This window comes from Sminthopsis crassicaudata, chromosome 1, assembly GCF_048593235.1.
Source record: "Sminthopsis crassicaudata isolate SCR6 chromosome 1, ASM4859323v1, whole genome shotgun sequence".
Classification (NCBI taxonomy): domain Eukaryota; kingdom Metazoa; phylum Chordata; class Mammalia; order Dasyuromorphia; family Dasyuridae; genus Sminthopsis; species Sminthopsis crassicaudata.
Genome location: NC_133617.1, coordinates 196,087,547 through 196,109,147, shown reverse-complemented (window position 1 = coordinate 196,109,147; position 21,601 = coordinate 196,087,547).

Genomic DNA, 21,601 nt, shown 5'->3' with positions numbered 1-21,601 from the left:
CATTTAAATTCTAATGCCTCTGAATATATAGATCCGTTATATTAAATAACATTTAAATTTATGAGATCTTTTTAAATCTGGCATATTTGGCTAGAGTTGATACCTTATTCTGCACTGACCTATGGTAGCACAGTGAATAAAGCTCAGGAAGATGTGAGTTCAAATCCAGCTTAGACACTTATTAGCTATGTGACTCTGGGCACTTAACCATTCTTTGCCTCAATTTCCTCATCTGTAAAATGGAGATAATAATAATACCTCACTCATAGGATTGTGAACATCAAATGAAATAATAATTGCAAAGCATTTAGCACAGTTCCTGGCACATAGTAAACACTATATAAATATTAGCTATTTTTATTACTATGGATTCAAATTTTGAAACACACACACCCAGATTAAACAAATCTCTGCTCTTTTTTAAATTGTAGTATTTGGTTATTCAGGTATGACCTGCATTCATGTGTACTCTTTTTTTTTTTTTCATATTTCCAGTCTTAGCCATACTCCTATTTCCCTCTCAGCTCATTCTCTGTTATCCAGTGCTATCCATATTCTCAGTGTAGACAACCACATGTAATCTTTCATTGTGCAAAGCACCTCAGAACCTTAGACATCCACTATCAGAACACTCTTGTGTAAATTAAACAATCAATTTAGGGTGAAGTGAATTCTGGCAATGGTAAAATGAGCAAAAGCATCCTATAGTGCTTTGATCATGGCTGAGTTTTATTTGAATTTATATGGTTTGGGGGTTTACTTTTTTTTATTATTGTTGTTGTTATAGTAGCTCTGTCCATTTACCTCCAGAGAAATTTGCTTGTCATGGAGAGATTAAGGGATAATTGAGGATAGAAAAACATAAATTTCTAAAAAAGATAAAAGGAAAAGGAAAGAGAAAATAAACAGAAATGAAAAGAGAATTGAAATGTCACTGTGGAGTGGGAAATTGACTGACCAGTTGTTCATTCAACTTCAATGGCAAAAACTCTGGATTAGTTTACCATTTCCCTCTCCAGTGTGTCCCCATTTTCCAGATGAGTAACTAAGGCAAATATCACTTGCCCAGGTTCACAGCTAGTGTCTAAGGTCTTATTTGAACTGAGGTCTTCATGACTTTAAGTCAAGCATTCTATCTGCTGTGTCCCCTATCTGCCCAGTACTTGATCCTTTCTGATCATATCTCTTTATACTGTGGATAGGGTGGCGCTGAATACTTCTTAAACTTTCCCATCTTCTCCCTTGGGGGTGTTTGGCATAGAGCTTTTACTCCAGTCAGCTCTTTCTCCTCCCTTTCCTCTTTTCTTCAGGGATTTGATCAGACACATTAGGTTAGCTCCATTTTTCTTAGCCTATGAGCTTATATTGTCTTTCAGATTAACATCTGAAAGTTTTGTTTTTTCATCAAAAACAGTTTTATGGAGTTTATATCATATGAAAAGTTAGTAGTAGCATGAAAATAGCTAAGAACACTCAGCTGGAAAATTTTCTAACTCTTTGCCTTAAATTTTTTGTGTATTTACAATTAATTCCAGACGTCTTTGTTTTTGAGGAAAATTAGGGTACATGAATATTTTAGTAAAAGGAGTGAATAGGGTATATTACAATGTCTATTACTAAACAGTAATACCTGAACAGGTATAGAAGATTGGGAAAGAAAAGATCTGAGATTTTTTTCTTCTTTAACTTCCTTCAGTCTTACAAAGAAGTGAATATAAGCAGCAGCTTTAAAGCAAGTACTCTCTTGAAGGTGCATATAAAAAGCCAAAGATTCACATTGATCTCTGCCATGTCTACTGAAGCTCTGACCTCCTTTCCATTTATCCTTCTGGTATATTATGTCTTCATTTATCCATTCTCCCTTCTCATTCTTTTCCCTCAGCCTATATCTCCCTACTCTTTCCTCTCAGCCTGTTTTCTTAAGGCTATGGGTTTTTTTTTAAACTCCTATGCATTTCAAAAAGCTATTAAAATGTACTTAATATTTGGTCGATTGATTCCATAACTAGACAGACCCCAAAAAGTTCAAAGAAAGATGAAAAGGAGTTTCTATATTTCTCACTCTCTGTCTCTGTCTCCCTCATAGAACTTTTCCTGTAGCTATAAAGAACTGGAAACTTAGGAGCTATCCATTAATTGAAGAAGGGAGGAGCAAATTATTGCATATGGATATAATTGAATACTATATTCCATTATAAGTAATGACAAAGAGACTTCAGAGAAACTTGGGAACAAGTTGGATGGATCTAGTTTGATGGATTGATGCAGCGTGAAATGAACATCAGGTGAACAATTTATACCATAAAAAAACAACTTAGTAAAAATGAAAAATTTTGAAAAAATTAAGAAATTTGATCAATGCAATGACCAACCATGATTCCAGAGATCTGAAATGCTAAGTGCTATCTACATCTTTCAAAGGAAAGGTAAAATAATATACAGAATGAGACATACATTTGTGGACATGGCCAGTATAGGATTTATTTTGCTTGACTATTCTTATTTATTATAAGACTTTTGTTTTTCATTCCATTTTTTAAAAGTAGTGCTTGGAGTGGAGAGAAGAAGGAAGTAAAAACAAAAAACAAAATCTTGGTAATTTTTAAAGATCAAATATAATTTTAAAATAAATAATTAAAATCCTGGGCATTATTTGAGTCCCCTTTCCTGCTCACAGATCAAAATGGCCTGAATTTCTCTGGGGCTATGAGTTCCCTCTCAAGCACAAATTCCAGAATGTCAATAAGTTTTCAAACCCACTATGACCTATATAAATCTAAATAGATCTAGCTCTTATAAAATCTAGATTACCCAAATTTAGATTGGTTTTAGGAAGTTTGAGAGTTGACTGGCATGTCTAACTCTCAATACATATTGTCTGCCTAATAGAAAATAAACTCCCTGAGGGTAGAGACTTGTTCAGTTTTGTTTCTTGGTATCTATCCTCAGTGCCCTGTTCAACTGCTTGGCACAAAGTAGTTACTTAATAAATGCCTGTTGATTGATATCCAAATGTTTATTAGATTCTCATTCTCCCACTCTCAAAGTAAAATTATAAAAAGAAGAGAATAAGAGAATGTAGAAGAGAAAATATAAGGGGAGGAGAAGAAAGGGGAGAAGAAAAATGTTATGTATATTTTATTTTGGACAATACTTAATAGTGATGCAAAGAAGTAATTAGGAACTTAATAAATGTGTTTTACTGATTACTCGTGATGAAATCTTAAGATAAAAGTGATTTTCATGTTTTAGACCCAAAGATTTTTGTGGTAGATTTTCAGAGACTTTTTTTTTTTTGCTTTGCTTTGTTCAATTTCACTTCTGTTTCTAAATATAATTACTTCTGCCTCACTCAACATACCAAAACATCTGTTACAGCTACAAAATAATAAAAGCTGAGTTATGCCTTCTGCCTTGCTCTTGACTTGCTTATTATGCCAATTGTTATAAAAATTTCAGGTTACTTTGGGATTTTTATGCATGATGTTTTGTTGTTTACTTCAGAGTAAACACAAAGAATTGTTCAAACTGAAGCAAAAACCTTCATATCTTCTTGTGGCTACATATTTTTCAGTTAATGCTGCTTTACGGTAATTTTTTATGTTCCAGTTTCTGGTATGTCTTAATAGAATGCTTAAAAAACAATAACAAGAAATGAGCTCTATGGAAAAGTACAATCAGCTGATCTTGTATGCAGTAAAAAAAACCACATAATATTTGTGTTACATTATATCCAATAAAATCCTACAATTATTACCAAAAAATCCTAAAAGCATAATTATAGGCAAGATTGTTGGGGTTGAATGTGCTGTAACTAAGACTTGCCTATAGGAAAAAGGGGATATTCATGGAATCAAGAAAACTATGAAACAAAGGTAATATGAATATTATGCATTGATTTTCTGCATTACATTCTTAGAGGATTTTTCTGGATCTCTCTTTTGCTCGTATCACATCCTGTCTTGTATCTGTATGTAGAAAAGGAAGGAATTTGTCACTAAAGAACTAGAGTACATTATGAAGTGCAAAATAGATAATAATGATTATATTAAATTTAAAAGTTTTTTGTACAAACAAAACCAATGAAGACAAGATTAGAAGGGAAGCAGAAAATTAGTGTGTGGGGGGAGGGAATTTACATCCAAGGGTTCTGATAAAGGCCTTGTTTCTAAAATATATAAAGAACTGTGTTCAATTTATAAGAATATAAACCATTCTCCAATGGATAAGAGGTCAAAGGATATGAACAGATAATTTTTAGATGAAGAAATTAAAACCATTTGTAATCATATGAAAAAAATTCTCTAAGTCACTATTGATCAGAGAAATGCAAATTAAGATAACTCTGAAACACCACTATATACACCTCTCAGATTGGCTGAGATGACAGGAAAAGATAATGATGAATGTTGGAAATGTGGGAAAACTGGGACCCTAATATGTTGGTAGACTGTGAACTGATCCAACCATTTGAAAGCAATAGGGAACCATACCCAAAGGGCTATCAAACTGTGCATACCCTTTGATCCAGCAGTGGATCAAACTGGGCTTATATCCCAAAGAAATACTAAAGAGGGGAAAGGAACCCAAATGTGCAAAAATGTTTGTGGCAGCTTTTTTTCTACTGGCAAGAAACTTGAAACTGAGTGGATTCCCATCAATTGGAGAATGATTGAATAAGTTACAGTATGTGAATATTATGGAATATTATTGTTCTGTAAGAAATGACCAGCAGGGTGATTTCAGAAAGGCCTGGAGAGACTTACATGAACTAATGCTAAGTGAAATGAGCAAGACCAGGAGATCATTGTACACCTCAACAGCAAGATTATGTGAGAATCAATTCTGGTGGATGTGATTCTTTTCAATAATGAGATAATTCAGGCCAATTCTAATAGACTTGTGATGAAGAGAGATGTCTACACCCAGAGTGGACTTCAGGAACTGAGTATGAATCACAACACAGCATTTTCTTTTTTTTATTATTAATTTTATAATTATAATTTTTTGACAGTACATATGCATGGGTAATTTTTTTTTTACAACACTGTTCCTTATATTCACTTTTCCAATTTCCCCTCCCTCCCTCTACCCCCTCCCCTAGATGACAAGCAATCCCATACATATTAAATGTGTTACAGTATATCCTAGATACAATATATGAGTGTAAAACTGAATTTCTTGTTGCACAGGAAGAATTGGATTCAGAAGGTAAAAATAACCTGGGTAGAAAGACAATAGTGCAAACAGTTTACACTCAATTCCCAGTGTTCCTTCTCTGGGTGTAGCTATTTCTGTCCATCATTGATCAACTGGAACTGAATTGTATCTTCTTTTGTTGAAGATATCCACTTCAATCAGAATACATCTTCATACAATATCGTGGTTGAAGTCAACACAGCATTTTCACTCTTTTTATTGCTGTTTGCTTGCTTTTTGTTTTCTTTTTCATTTTTTTCTTTTTGATCTGATTTTTCTTGTGCAGCATGATAATTAAGGAAATAAATACAGAAGAACCACACATGTTTAACATATATTGGATTGCTTGCTGTCTAGGGGAGGGAGTGGGGGAAAGAAAAGAGAAAAAATTTGGAACACAAGGTTTTACAAAAGTGAATACTGAAAACTATCTTTGTATATATTTTGAAAATAAAAAGCTATTATTTAAAAGAAAAAAATTTTCAGCCCAAGATAACTTAGGAGGTTGTTAGAAAAAAATCTGTCTCAGATAAATGTGAAATATGTGTAGAAAAATTGCATATATTTAACATATGTTGTATTGCTTGCTGTCTAGGAAAGGGAGTAGGGAGAAAGAAGGGAGAAATATTTAGAATACTGAGTTTTGTCGAGAGTGAATGTTGAAAACTGTCTGCATATATTTGGAAAACAAAATACTATCATTTAAAAATAAATAAATAAAAAGAAAAGATCTGTTTCATTGAGTGAGAGTAGAGTGCAGCCAGATCAACAAAGTCTGGAAAGAGTGCATTAGTCCTTGGGAGAACTGAATGAGCATTAGGAGCTTCTGGAGCTCTATACTCACAGATGATAGGGGACGTTAGACAACTGGTTACAAGGAAATTGCAGAAATACTTTTCCTAGCACTGGGTGCAAGTCCCTGTTGCATTGTCCATACATGGATTTGGATCACAGTTCTGAGTTGTAGCCCCAGGGTGAGGAAGAGCACTAGAACACCAGAACTTGTGGTTGCAGGGAAGTGGGAACCCTGATGATAATTTCCAAGGCAGAAAAGAGTGCTTGTGGTCATCGGCAGACCAGAGCAGAGGTCAGGAGAGTAGCAAACATACTTCTCCTTAGAACATACCACCACAGAAGAACTAAAAACTTACAAATTCCTAGGACTAGCTCTGAAAATGGCTGCATAAAAAAACCATGAGGCTTTGGATAATGTTTCCTTCCCTCCAGGAACAGAGCCCAATTTTAATATAAAGTTAAAAGTCAAGAAAGAAGCTGGAAAAATAAGTAAACAACAACAAAAAGAACCTAGCTATAAAAAGGTACTATGGTAACAGGAAGGATTAAAACACAAACTCAGAAAATGACAAAGTCAACACTGATATCCAAGGTCTCAAAGAGAAATATGAATTGATCTTAGGGCGGAAAAGAATTCCTAAGGGAGTTCAAAAGGGATTTTAAAACTAATTAAGAGAGATTGAGGGGGGAAATGAGAAAAGAAATAAGAATGGTACCCAAAAAAACCATGAAAATAATCAACATCTTGGTAAAAGAAACACCCCCAAAATTGAAGATAATACTTTAAAAAAAAAAAAGCCAACAGAATAGGCCAAATGGTAAAAGAGACACAAAAATTCACTAAAGAGAAGTTCTTAAAAAGCAGAATTGACCACAATGAAAAACATGTACAAAAATTAATAAAAGAAAAGAATTCCTTAAAAAGTAGAATTGGTGAAATGGAAAAGGAGATAGAAAAGCTCACTGAAGAAAATCATTCTTTAAAAATTAAAATAAGGCAAGTGAAAGCTAATGACTTCATGAATATCAGGATGCAAACAAAATCAAAGAAATAAAAAAGAAAAAAAAGTGAAATATCTTATTAGAAAAACAACTCACCTGGGGAAAAGATCCAAAAGAGATAATTTAAGAATTACAAGACTACCTGAAGTCATGAGTTTTAAGAAAGCCTAGACATCATTTTTAAAGACATTATCAAGGCTGTCCTGATATTCTGGAAACAAAGGGTAAAATAGACATGGAAAAAAAAATCCATTGATCTCTTCCTGAAAGAGAGCCCAGAATGAAAACTCCCAGGAATAGTATAGCCAAATTCTAGAGCTCTCTAGGAGAAAATACCTTAATCATCCAGAAGAAACAATTCAGATGTCTTGGAGTCATAGTTAGAACAACACAAGATTTAGCAGTTTTTACATTAGAAGATCAGAAATTAAAAAATATTCTGGAGGGGAAAAGGGCTAGAATTACAAAACAGTATAATCCTTCAAGGGGAAAAATGGGTATTCAATGAAATAAAGGATTTTCAAGCATTCCTAATGAAAAAATCAGGGCTGAATAGAAAATATGACTTTCAAATGCAAGACTAAAAGAAGCATTAAAAAGGGAAACAGGAAAAAGAAATCATAAGGGATTGAACAATTAAATTGTTTACATTCCTACATGTGAATTGGATAGTTGTAATTCCTAAGAACTTTATCATTATTAAAGCAGTTAGAAGTATGCATAGACTTAGAGCACAGGTGTGAGTTTATGAGATGATATCGAAAAAAAATTAAATTAAAGGGTGAGAAAGAGAAATTTACTGGAAGAGGGAAAAGGGAAAGAGAATGGGGTAAATTGTCTCACACAAAATAAAGATTTTTACAGGAGAGGGGAAGATTGGAAAAGTAAGGGGGAGTGCTTGAAACATATTCTGATCAAAATGGGCTCAAAGAGGGAATAACATGCATAATAAATTGGGGATAGAAATCTAACTTTCTCTACAAGAAAGTGAAAAGGAAATGGAATGTGAGAAAAGAAGGAAGCTGATAAAAGAGAGTGGATTGGGGGACACAGCAATCAGAAGCAAAACTACAAGAGAAAAGATTTTTTTTGTTTTGTTTTGTTTTTTGTTTTTTTTGAGGATAGAATGAAAAAAAGAGGAATAGAAGGATTGGGGAAATAAGATGGAAAGAAATACATAGTAAGTAACTATAAGTGTTAAAAAATTTACAGCAAGTTTCACTGATAAAAGCCTAATTTTTCAAATATATAAAGAACTCAGTCAAATTTGTAATGCTCAAAGAATATGAATGGACAACTTTTAGATGGAGTAATTAAAGCTATGCATAATCACATGGGAAAAGTGCTCTAAATCAGTATTGATTAAAGAAATTAAAATGAAAACAATTCTGAGATACCACCCTACACCCATCAGATTAGCTAATATAACAGAAAAGTAAAATGATAAATGTTGGAAAGGATGTGAGAAAATTGAGACTAATGTTTTTTTGGTATGCTTCTCTTTAGTCTTACTTTTGAAAGTCAAATTTTCTAGTCAGTTCTGATTTTTTCATTAGGAATGCTTGAAAATCCTCTATTTCATTGAATATTCATTTTTCCCTTGAAGAATTATACTCAGTTTTGCTGATAGGTATTTGTAATTCTAGCCTTTTTGCCCTCCAGAATATCAGTTATGAACTAATGGAACTCTTCTGGAGAGCAATTTGAAATATGCACAAAGGGATATAAAATCCTGCATACTCTTTTACTCAATGATAGCAATCACAGATCTGTATATCAAACAGATAAAAAATTTTAAAAGAGAACCTTTATGTACAAAAATATTTAAAGCAGCTCTTTTTTTTAAGTGTTAAAAAATGAGAAATTGAGAGGATACCCATCAATTGGGGAATGGCTAAATAAGCTTCAGTGATTGTGATGGAATATTATTAACCTCTAAGAAATGAAGAACAGGATGTTTACAGAAAAACATAGAAAACTTAATGAACTAATATACAGTGAAGTGAGCAGAACCAGGAAAACAGCAATAATTAACAGCAATGTTGTATGATATACTGTGAATGACATAGCTATTCTCATCAATAAAATGATCCAAAACAATTCTGAAGGACTTATGATGAAATCTGCTATTCATCCCCAGAGAAAGATACTATAGTGTCTGAATACAGATCAAAGAATACTTTATAAACTTTATTTTTCTTGTGTTTTGTTATCTGTGTTTTTTTCCTCACAACATGAGTAATATAAAAATTTGGTTTGCTTGACTGCACATGTATAACCTATATCAAATTGCTTATTTCTCAATGAAGAAAGGGGAGGGAAAGAAAGAATTTAAAAATAATTTATAAAAAACAATATTAGAAATTATTTTTACATGTAACTGAGGAAAAATAAAATATATATAAAAATCAGTGGACTAATTTTATGAATGTCAGGACCTTCACTCCCCAAAATTATAATAATCATATTTCAAGATATCTTAAAAACAAACTGGTCAGATCTCTTAGAACTAGAACAAAATAGAAATAGAAAATATCCACTGCTCCTGAAAGAAATCCTAAAATAAAAACTCTGTTACATCACAAGCAAGATCCAGAGCTTTCAGGTCAAATTAAAAAAGCTATAAGTACCCCAAAGAAGGAATTCAAGGACTAAGGAGTCAAAATCAGGTTCACATATGATTTATCAGTCACCATTATAAAGGAGCAAAGAGTTTGGAATTTGATATTCCAAAAGTCAAAGTATATAGGTTTATAGCAAAGAATAACTTATCCAGTAAAACTGAGTATAATCTTTACAGTGGGGGAGAATTGGGAAGGGAGAGGGACAATGGATTGTTAAATGAAATTAAGAACTTCCAAGAACAACTGATGAAAAAATGACTCATACATAGAAATTTTGAAGTTGAAACAAAGGAGCTAAGAGAAACATAAAAAGGTAAACAGATGAACAATCATATGAGAATAAACAAGAACAAACTGCTTATATTCTACTTTGGGAAGGTTATGTATATGTCTTCTCTGAACTGCACACTAGAGTGGTTCTGCTATGTCTTGATTATCATGAGAGAAGAATGGAAAGAGAAAAAGAAGAAATATATGGTGGGGATAAGGATAGGAAGAATAGGGGAAATTATCTCAGATAATCAAGATGTGCATATTGACATTTATAAAAACAAGGAGAGGTAGTATGAAGACTGGTTGATGCTTAAATCATCTGGACTACATAAAGGATGGAAGAATATATAGGAACTTAGACACAGTTGGGTAGAGAACTAAATTTCACTCAAAAGAGAAGTAGGGAGACAAGTGAAGAGGAAGTAAAAGAGGGAGGGTAGATTAATAGAGGCAATTGAAGTCATAATAGATATTTATAATCCAGACATTACTAAACTAGTTATGGTATAAATTCACATTCAAAAGAAGAAAGTGAAGTTGAAACAATCACTTCTATCTCAAAGATAAAAAAAAGCCAAAGTGGTCACAATTTTTGAAGAGCTTAAAATCAAATCAGAGAAGTTGAGGAAAAATTAGTAAATAATAAGAGGAAGAAAATCAAGAAAATTATGAAAAAAGCAACCAGTGGCAAAAAGATATCCAAAAATTTATGGAAAAAAAATAATTTCTTTAAAATTAGAATTGGGGAAGCTAAAAACTTCATAAGATACCAAGAAATAACAAAACAAAATAAAGGAATGAAATAAAATAGTAGAGAATAATAGAGAATCATGAATAAAAAAGTACAGAATAGATCAAGAAGAGAAAATAAAAGTTGTTGAACTGCTTGAAAATTATGATAAAAAATTATAGATACTATTCTTCAACAATTTATTAAGGAAAATTGCCTGAAGTTTTAGAACAAAAAAATTAAAATAGAAATAGAAAAAAAATCTATCATCACCACTTAAAAGTGATCTTAAGATGAAAATTCATAGGAATATCATAACTAAGTTATTAGGCTCCTAGGTAAAGAAGAAAATACTATAAGCAACTAAGAAAATAAAGGTTACAAACTGTGGCATTATAGTCAGAATACATAAGATTTAGCAGCTTCTACATTAAAAGATCAAAGGACAAGGAACAATACATTCTGAAGAACAAAGGAGCTGGGCTTGCTGCAAAGAATAACTTATTCAGCACAACTATGTGTTATCTTGAACAAAAAAAATATTTAATAAGCTAAAGAACTTTCAGATATTTGTGAAGAAAAAGTCACAACTAAAGAGAAAATTTGACCTAATAGATTCAGGAGAAACATAAGAAGGTAAATATTAAAGACCAATTATAAAGGACTTAAAGAAGTCAAAATTTTTACTTCTTACATTGGAAAATACTATCTGTAATTCTTAAGAATGTATTGTTGGAGTTGTGAAAGAATCCGGCCATTCTGGAGAGCAATTTCGAACTATGCCCAAAAAGTTATCAGACTGTGCATACCCTTTGATCCAGCATTGCTGTTATTGGGCTTATATCCCAAAGAAATATTTAAGATGGGAAAGGGACCTGTGTGTGCCAAAATGTTTGTGGCAGCTCTTTTTGTAGTGACTAGAAACTGGAAAATGAATGGATGTCCATCAATTGGAGATTGGTTGGGTAAATTATGGTATATGAATGTTATAGAATATTATTGCTCTGTAAGAAATGACCAGCAGAATGAATTCAGAAAGGTTTGGAGAGACTTACATGAACTGATGCTGAGTGAAATGAGCAGAACTAGGAGGTCATTATACACTTCAACAATGATACTGTATGAAGATGTATTCTGATTGAAGTGGATATCTTCAACATAAAGAAGATCCAATTCACTTCCAGTTGATCCAGAGAAGGAACACTGGGAATTGAATGTAAACTGTTAGCACTACTGTCTATCTACCCAGGTTACTTACACCTTCGAAATCCAATTCTTACTGTGCAACAAGAAAATTGGATTTACACACATATATTGTATCTAGGTTATACTGTAACACATTTAATATATATGGGATTGCCTGTCATCTAGGGGAGGGAGTAGAGGGAGAGAGGGGAAAATTTGGAAAAATGAATACAAGGGATAATGTTATTTTTAAAAATTACTCATGCATATGTACTGTCAAAAAATTATAATTATAAAATTAATAAAAAATATGTTTTTTTTAAAAAGAATGTATTTGGGTAGTCTGAAGGAGGATACATATATAAAAGTCCTGGGACTGAGGTGAAAATGTGAGATGATCCCAAAATTGAGTAGGGAAAGGTGAAAGAGAGCAATTATTTCATACAAATGAAGCATGAATAGAAGAACTGGTATAATGAAGACATGAAGGGGTGGAGAGTTGCTAGTTCTAGAACCCTATTCTCATCAGAATTAGATTAAAGAGGGAATAGCATATGTAGAAGGGTATAAAAGCCATCTTCACTTTCAGAGAAATAGGTTGAATACATTTAGAAGAGTATGCAGTTCATTTAATAAGAGGGTAAGAAGAGAGGATAAAGAAAGGAATCTTTAAAGGGTGGCTAAATTTAGGAAAAGGAAGATAAAGGGAGATAATAATAGGAGAATTTTGAAAAGAGGAGAGAGGAAAAGGCAAGAAAGGCAGGAATCCATAGAAGAGATGCAGATTAAGGAGGCAGAATTTAAAAGTCAGTTAGATTTTTTTAGGAGGACTAGGGTAAAAAGAGAGTGAGGGAAGGATAAACAATGATGAAAAACAGGATGGAGAGAAATGTATAACTAGCAATTATAACTTTGAAAGTGAATGGAATGAAATAACTCTTAAAACAGAAATGGATAGCAGAATGCATTAAAAACCTGAATTCCACAGTGTCATTTACAAAAACACATTTAAAAATGAGAAATATACATATTGTAAAAATAAAGGACTAGAGTAGGATTTATTATGCTTTAAATGAAGCAAAAAACTTCAGGGATAGCAAACAATCTCAGATAAAGTTAAAGCTAACATAGATTTAATTAACAGACATAAACAGGAAAACTACATAATGATTAACAAAGTACCATGGATAAGGAAATAATAGCATCAATTGTTATAGCATCAAATTTTTAAAGGAAAAGCTAAATGGATTATAGATGGAAAAAATTACAAAATTACAATAGTGAGAAACTTCAACTTTCCCTCAGAACTAGCTAAATCTAAACCCCTGAAACGTCAAAGAGATGAATAGAATCTTAGATAAGATAAATATGATAAATATCTAGAGAGAATTGAATAGAAATAAAAAGGAATACACCTTTTTCTCAGTGGAATATGTTCCTTTACAAAAATTGATTATATCTTAGGGAATAAAAACTTTACAGTTAAATGCAGAAAAGGAGAAATATTATATCATAATTTTCAGATCATAATGCAATAAGTTATATTTAATAAGGTACCATGAAAACAGATTAAAAATAATTGGATACTAAATAACCTAATCTTAATGAATAAGTAGGTTAAAAATAAGTCAGAAACAATAAATAATAGAAACAAGAAAGAAACAATAATAGAAACAACAAATAATTTTGTTAAAGAAAATTATTTAATGAAACAACATGTCAAAACCTATAGGATGCAGTAAAAGTGATAATAAGGGGAGGGGATTTTATCCTTGAATCCTTATATCAATTAAATAGAGAAAGAGCAGACCAATGAATTGTATGTACCATTAAAAAAAATAGAGAAAAAAATGAAAACCCCCTAATGAAACACCAAATTGGAAATCCTAAAAATTAAAGGTGAAATTAATAAAAATGAATGTAAGAAAACTATTGGATTATAGCAAAAGTAGAAGTTAGGTTTATGAAAAAAAAATAGAGAAAACATTGATTAATATGACCAAAAATAAAGAAAAGAAAACCAAATCATTAGTATCAAAAAGAAAAAGGGTGAATATAAAATAACTAAATAAAATCAGGGCAATTGTTAGAAATTCTTTTGCACAATTATATGACAATAAATTTAACAATTTAAAAATATAAACTGCCTATATTAACAGAAGAGGAAATAGACTATCTAAATAAAGCTATTTTAGAAAAATAAATTGAATAGGATATAAATAAGCTTCTTAAGAAAAGAATATCAGGACCAGATGGATTTACAAGTGAATTTCTACCAAACATTTAATGATCAACTAATTATACTATTAAATAATTATTTGGAATAATAAGTAAATAAGGATTTCTACCAAGCTCCTTTTACATATGAAACAAATGTGGTGCAGATACCTAAATCAAGTAGAGCAAAAATAGAGAAAGAAAATTATAGACTAATTTCATCCACGAATATGGATGAAAAAATTCTAAATAAAATATTAACTAGAAGACTATAATAATCTATCACAAATATTACATCTAAAACTACCAGCAGATATAATGTGTTACAGGGATAAGCTTGAAGCCTCCCTAATAAAATGAGAAGTGAAATAATTATGCCCATTATTATCAATATTATTGGAGATTGTATTAGAAATGCTAGCAATAGCAATAAGATAAGAAAAAAGAAATTAATCAGAATGGGCAAAGAGGCAATAAAATTATCTCTTTGCAGACAATATAATGTTATATTTAGAAAATCCTAGAGATTTAACTAAAAAGTTAGATGAAACAATAATTTTAGCAAAATAGCACACTATAAAAGAAATGTACATAAAACATTAGTTTTTCTATTTATCACCAACAAAATTTTGCAAGAAGTGTAAGAGATATCACATTTAAAATAACTTTAGACTATATAAAATACCTGGGGATATGCTTGCCAAAAAAAGCCAGAAACTACATGGACATAATTACAAAATGTTTTTATACAAATAAAGTAAGACTTAAATAGAGAAATATTAATTATTCATTGGTGGTCAAAGCCTAATTTAACCTAAATAAATTTACTTTTTCAATGTCATTCCAATTAAATTACATAAGTGTGTATCTATCTATCTATGTATGTATCTATCTATAGAACAAAAGGTCAAGAATATCAAAGGAATTAATGAAAAAAATGTAAAGAAAGGAGGCTTAGTAATACCAGATCTTAAACTATAATATGTTAGTAATTGTTGAATCTATCTTTTTGATTAAGAATTCAATCTTTGGTTAAAAAAAAAAAGAAAAAAAAGAAAAAAATGTTGGGAAAACTAGAAAGCAGTCTGATAGAAACTAGATATAGACCAGTATTTTACACTGTTTCCTAAGATAAGGTCAAAATGGATATATGACCTAGATTTAAATGGAGATTCAAAAGAACATTAGAAGAACATGGAGCACATTATCTATTAGACTTATAGATAGGAGAAGAATTTATGAATAAACAAGAGAGCATTGTGAGATATAAAATGGATCATCTGCATTCTGTTAAATTTTAAAAGTTTTATACAAATTAAAATAATAAAGCCACAGTTAGAAGAAATGCAGAAAATTGGGGGAAATTTTTATAGACAGTTTCTTGGATAAATATATCATATATCAAATATATGAAGAACTTTATCAAATTTATAAGAATGTCATTTCCCAGCTGATAAATAAATGATTAGATATGAACAATTTTTTTGATGAACAAATTTTTAAAAAATTTATAAGAAAAATATTTTCTTATGAAATTTTCTTAATTTCTATATTTCAATAGAGATATTCAGTACTATATTCTCAATATATTTCAATACTCAATATAATAAAATAAATGAAATAAAATATGAAAAATTTCTTAATTTTTAAATGAAATTTCTTATGAAAATTTTATATGAAAAATGCCCTAAATCACTATTGATTTTAGAAATATGAATTAAAATAACTGAGATATTATCTCATTTTTATCAGGTTGGCTAAAATGATAGAAGGGGAAAGTGACAAATGTTGAAGGGAATGTGGAAGATTTGGTATAGCAGTACACTACCGGTCGAACTATGAGTTGATCCAACCATTTTAGCGATAAATCTAGAATTATACCCAAAGAGTTATAAAATTGTATATAACCTTTGACCCAGTAATAATACTATTAAGTTTCTTTCTCAAGGTGATTAGGAAAAGGGGTGGAAAATCTATATATTCTAAAATATTTATAGCAGCTCTCTATGTAGTGGCAAAGAACTAGAAATTGAGGGGATGTCTATCAATTGGGGAATGGCAAGAGAAGTTTTGGTAGAGTACTACTGTGCTATAAGAATTGCTGAGAGGAATGATTTTAGAAAAATATGGAAAAACTTACATGAAATAATGAAAAATGAAATGAGCAGGAATAAGAGAATGTATATAGAAATAGCAATATTATTCTTTTTTACTATAGCTTTTTGTTGACAGAATATATGCATGGGAAATTTTTCAACATTTATCCTTGCATTCATTTCTGTTCCAACTTTTCTCTTTCTTCCCTCCACACCGTCCCCTAAATGGCAGGCAGTCTCATACATGTTAAACATGTTAAAGTATATCTTAAATACAATATATGTGTACATAATTATACAGTTCTCTTGTTGCACAAGAAAAATCAGATTTAGAAGGGTAAAAATAACCTGGGAAGAAAAACAAAAATGCAAGCAGTACACACTCATTTCCCAGTGTTCTTTCACTGGATGTAGCTGATTCTGTCCATCATTGATCAATTGGAACTGAATTGGATCCTCTCATTGTCAAAGATGGTCACCTCCATCAGAAGTGATCATCATATAGTATTGTTGTTGAAGTATATAATGATCTCCTGGTCCTGCTCATTTTACTCAGCATCAGTTCATGTAAGTCTCTCCAAGCCTCTCTGTATTCCTCCTGAACAGCAATATTCTAAGAATAATTGAGAACAACTAAGTTATTCCTAATACTAAATACTCAAATCAATTATAAAGGACCTATGAAGAAAGATATTTTCCACTTTCTTTTAAAAAAGTTTTAATTGTTTTATTTTTCTGGTTATAAACATATGTTAACTTTTTAAATACACATCTTTTATTAATCATGTTGAGAGAAAAAATCAGAACAAAAGGAAAAAGCCATTAGAAAAAAAAAGACAAGAAAAAAAGTGAACATAGCATTGATTTTATATTCAATCTCAATAGTTCTCTTTCTGGATGCAGATGGCAATTTCTGTTCAAAGTCTATTGGGATTGCTTTGGATCACTGAACCACTGAAAAGAATCAAATCTTTCATAATTGATCATCGTACAATCTTACTTATTAGTATGTACAATGTATTCCTGATACTGCTGGTTTTGCTCAGTATCAGTTCATCTAAATATGTCCAACTCTTTCTAAAATCAGCTTGTTCATCATTTTTATAGAACAATAATATTCCATTACTTTCATATACCACATATTCAATCATTCCCCAATTGATGGGTAGCTATCATTTTCTACTTCTTTGTCACCACAAAAAGTGCTGCTACACACATTTTTGCCCTTGTAGGTACTTCTCCCTTCTTTTTGATTTCCTTAAGATACAGACCCAATATTAGCACTGTTGGATCTAAGAGTACAGTTTTATATCCTTTCAGGCATAGTTCCAAATTGCTCTCCAGAGTGGTTGGATCATTTCACAACTTTCACAACTTCATTCATTAGTGTCCCAGTTGTCCCACATCCCCTCCAACATTTAACATTATCTTTTCTTGTCATTTTAGCCAGCCTAAGAAGTGTGAATAGTACCTCAGATTTGCTTTAATTTACATTCCTCTAATCACTAGTGACTTAGAGCATTTTTTTCATATGAGAATAAATGACATCTGAAAATTGTCTGTACATATCCTTTGACCATTTATCAGTTGGGTAATGATTTGTATTCTTATTAATTTGATGCAGGTCTTTATTTTTAAAATGAGACTTTTATCAGAAACACTGGTTGTTTAAAAAAAAAAAAATTCCCAGCTTTTTTCTTCTCTTTTAAGCTTATTTGCATTGGTTTTGTTTGTGCAAAATATTTTTAATTTAATGTAATCAGAGTTATCCATTTTGAATTTCATAATGTTCTCTAGCTCTTCTTTGAGAATTCCTCCTTTCAAATTAAACAAAGATTTATCTATTTTGTTGGTTTTTTCACAAAACCGGTTTTATTAATTAGTTCAATAGTTTTCTTAATTCCAATTATATTACTCTCGCCTTTGAATTTCAGAATTTCTAATTTGGTATTTAATTGGTGGTTTAAAAGTTATTCTTTTTTCTAGCTTTTTTAATTGCAAGCCCAATTCATTGATCTCCTCTTTTTCTATTTTATTCACCCAACTATTTAGAGATATAAATTTTCCCTTCAGAACTTCTTTGACTGACATAGGTTTTGTTATGTTGATTCATTATTGTCATTCTTTTGAATGAAATTATTGTTTCTGTGATTTGTTGTTTGACCCACTCATCATTTAGAATTAGATTATTTAATTTCTAATTGGTTTTTAAGTCTTACCTTTCCTTAGCCCTTTATTGAATATAATTTTTATTGAATGAGGTCTGAAAAGAAAGATACCATCCACTTTCAAAGAAAGAACTGATAAATAAGTTCACATAGTATAATTTTACATATATTTACAAATTTATTTCAAATGGTGGCCTTCTTTAGTGAAGGGGGAGGAGTGAGGGAGGAAAAGAGTGCAGAACTTAAAATTAGCTATATATACATACACAAACATAATTTAAAAAAAATGATTCAGGGAAAAATAATTTTTCAAAACTTATGTCAATGTAATGGAATGCTATTGTACTGTAATAAATTATAAAAGAAATGATTTCAAGGAAATCTGAGAAGACTCATATGAAATGATAATGAGAGAACAAAACAGGAGAATAATGATTACAATTACAACAATTTGGCAATGACAATTTTGAAAAAAATTAAGAATTCTGTTGAACATTATGATCATCATGATTTCAGAATACTATTGTAGGACTCAGAATGCAGAATGAGTTTTGCTTGACCATACATGTTTGTAATAGGGATTTTGTTTTTGTTCTCATTTGGGAAGTGGCATTGTGGTAGAAGAGAGAGAAGGAGATTTTTTGCTGATTAAAAAAGTGTATATATAATTTAAAATTTAAAAAGAAAAATAATAAATCCTTCATGTAGTAATTGGGATCTTTGGGTTTATCAAATGCCATGATCTGTGTTTGTTTGCTTCTGTACGTTGTCTATCTAATCCATTCCATCTATCGACTTCCCCTTTTTTAAACAATACTAAATTGTTTTAATGGTTATTGCTTTATATTACAGTTTATGATCTTATGCTGATAGTCAGTTTTCTCTTTCTTACTTTTTTCAATATTATCCTTGAGTTTCTTGATTTTTTATTCCTTTATATGAATTTTGTTATTTTTTCTAGCTCTATAAAATATTCATTTAGAATATTGGTATACACTAAATAAATAAATTAAGTAAAATCATTATTTTTATCTTATTGACTTCGCTGACTAATGGGCATTTAATATTTCTCCAATTATTTAGCTCTATCTAAAGTGTTTTACTCTATTTAAAAGTATTTTACATTCAAACTTATAGTCTCTAGGTGAATTATGGAAGATATACTCCTGAATATTTTATAGTTTCTACAGTTACTTTGAGTGGAATTTATTTTTTTTTAGTTCTTGCTAGGTTTTTAGTTACATATGGAAATGCTGATAATTTATATGAATTTATCTCATATCCTGTAACTCTACTGAAGTTTTGATCATTTAAATTTATTTTAGCTGATTATTTAGAATGTTTTAAGTACACCATCAAACCATTTGCAAAAAAAAAGGAATACTTTTTTTTTCTCTTTTTTTAATGCTTATTTCCTCAATTTTTTTGTATCACTACAATTAGCATTTATAGCACTATACTAAGTAGTGATGGTAATAATGGATATCCTTGCTTTATCTCTGACCTTACTATAAAAACTTCTAACTTTTCTCCAATCCATGTAATATTTGTTCTTGAATTTAGATAAATACTATTTATCACATTAAAGAAAGGTCCAGTGGATAGAGCACCAGCCCTGAATTCAGGAGGACCTGAATTCAAATCTGGCCTCAAACACTTAAAACTTGCTAGCATTGTGACCCTGGGCAAGTCACTTGACCCCAATTGCCTCAGAAAAAAAAAAGGTCCATGTATTCTTTTGATTTCTAGAGTTCTTAATAGAAATGATTATTGGATTTTTTTCAAATGTCTTTAGTATCTATTTACATAATCATAAGATTTTTAAAAATCATTTATGTTATTAATGTGGTTAATTATAGGTATAGTCTTTCTTATATTGAATCAATCTTGCATTTCTGATGTAAATCCAATCTGGTCACTGTAGTATGTTGCTAATATTTTATTTAAAAAATTGTGCATCTATATCCATTGGGCATTCTGATCTCTTTCTCTGCTTTGCCTTACCCTAGTATAGGATCTAGGCTGTATTTGTAGCATAATAGAATAGAATAGAATTCCTTTTATTATTATTGCAAGCAGTTTATGTAATATTGAAATTAATTTTTCTTTGAATGTATGATAGAATTCATTTGTTAATCATATGACTGTAGATTTTTTTTCCTTTCTTGAAGTCATTTGTATCTTGTTTCATTTATTTTTCTTATATTTTTCTGAATATTTCATATTTTCATAAGTATTGAACTTAATGGAAATGAAATATTAGAGGTTTCATGAAATTGGTCTTTGTTAGGTTCTTACTAAGTGCTAATGAGATAATGAGATGATAAGTTCTTACTAAGTGCTAAGTCTGTACTTGACAATTCTCTAGTTCTGGCCTTTACTGGCTAAGTGCTCACAAGTGAATTGTGTGTTAACTCCTATTTCCAAATTGCATCTGACTTGGATTTTACATAATTCATGAAACTCCGCAAGCCATAACAAATTTTGTCCAGATTCTAGGCATGTCCTTGCTATGGATTTCCAATCATTTGGGGTTAGGACTTCATAAGACAAACCATCTAGTAACAAGTCAGATGCAATTTGGAAATAGGAGTTAAAACACAATTCACTTGTGAGCACTTAGCCAGTAAAGGCCGGAACTAGAGAATTGTCAAGTACCAACTTAGCACTTAGTAAGAACTTATCATCTCATTATCTCATTAGCACTTAGTAAGAACCTAACAGGTCTTGAAGAATTTGCCAGGGCAGAGAGCATTATAGACAGGAAGGGCAACATGAACAAAGGCAAAAGAATGATAATGGCACTAGTACTCATAAGAGGAGATAAAACATGGAGAGGATTATATGTCTAAAATAATTTCTTTTCACTAATTATAATCTCCAAGAGGTAATGAACCTTGTAATGTATGTCATATGTCTTACTAGTCAGCCAGTTTTTTTCTAATTGATCTCACTCATTCTATCAATCTGTAATTGAGTTTCTAAAATAATGTAGGTGGAAAACCCACTAGATTTGATGTCAAAAACTCTGTATTCAAATCCTGCCTCTGCACTTACCTATGAAACTTAAGCCAAGGGACTCCAGTCTCTAGATTTCATTTTAGGACTTCAGTTATATAAAATAACTTATGTAAAATAAGGTTCTTTGGAGGTCAAAAATATTTAAAGGTTTAAAAAATGATTGAACGAATATTTTCTTTTTTTTTTTTAATTTTTTATTATATATATATATTTTTTATAATATTATCCCTTGTATTCATTTTTCCAAATTATCCCCCCCTCCCTCTATTCCCTCCCCCCGATGACAGGCAA